This window comes from Octopus bimaculoides, chromosome 3 (assembly GCF_001194135.2).
Source record: "Octopus bimaculoides isolate UCB-OBI-ISO-001 chromosome 3, ASM119413v2, whole genome shotgun sequence".
Taxonomy (NCBI): Eukaryota; Metazoa; Mollusca; class Cephalopoda; order Octopoda; family Octopodidae; genus Octopus; species Octopus bimaculoides.
In genome coordinates this window covers 134206722-134207697 of record NC_068983.1, presented here as the reverse complement: position 1 = coordinate 134207697, position 976 = coordinate 134206722, and the positions used below count along the sequence as shown (strand labels likewise).

The following is a 976-nucleotide window of genomic DNA, read 5'->3' as shown; positions in this document are numbered from 1 at the left end:
ATATATATATATATATACATATATACATATACACACATATACAATTATGCATATTTATGTCCATTTGTGTATATATGTGCTTCTATGTGTGTGTGGTGTTCATATATATATATGTGTGTGTGTGTGTGTATATATATATATAGATAGATAGATACATACATACATACATACGTACATGCATACTCACAATATAGGCTCACAGGCAATCATAGAATTCGTAAACATATACACACATAAATTCGATGATTATGCAAATTAAGCAAGTTCGTATAAACATATGTGAGCACATTCACACACGCGTGCGCGTCCGCGTGCGCGTACATGCACACTCATATATATACACGCACATGTGCACACATATAGTATAAAACAACTGAAATCAAGTCAATTGTTTTCACAAATAAGGCAAATATGCAAATTATGCAGATGATGAATACCATCGGCTCCTCCACCACCAACAGTGTTACTCCCGTTACCATCCCTTATTGTACACAATACAAAAAAAATACACACTGGTTGTATGATTTACCCACGAAATCTATCTCCCGGCATAATCTAAGTGAATGACATATAATGCCATGTTCTCGTGTCTGCATATCCGTGAGAATAGTGGACTATGGACATTTAGTCCTGTGTGGGGTAAGTTTCAGAGTCGCTGACAAGACAGGATTGAAGGAAGGTAGAAACTTGTGAAAGAGAGAGAATATTAAGGTAGGAGAGAAGAAAGGAAAGCAAGAAAGAAAAGAGAGTGAGTGGCAGAATAAAAGAAGGAAAAACGGAAGAAAGATAGAGAGAAAGAAAGGTAGACAGATAAATAGATAGTAAACGGATAGATAGATAGATAGATAGATAGATAGATAGATAGATAGACAGAAATAATAATGGTGAAAGAAAGAGTTTGAAAAAGAAGGTAGGAATGTCGAGGCTAACTATGAATATATATATGTATCCATGTGTGTGTATGTATATGTGTGTA

The 976-nt window shown here is 34.7% G+C and overlaps 1 protein-coding gene across 4 annotated transcripts in view; it reads right to left on the bottom strand.

Moving 5' to 3' along the window:
- Positions 1-976, bottom strand: part of LOC106870921 (putative uncharacterized protein DDB_G0277255) — a 367662-nt gene that overhangs the window by 95092 nt on the left and 271594 nt on the right. The window lies entirely within an intron of this gene.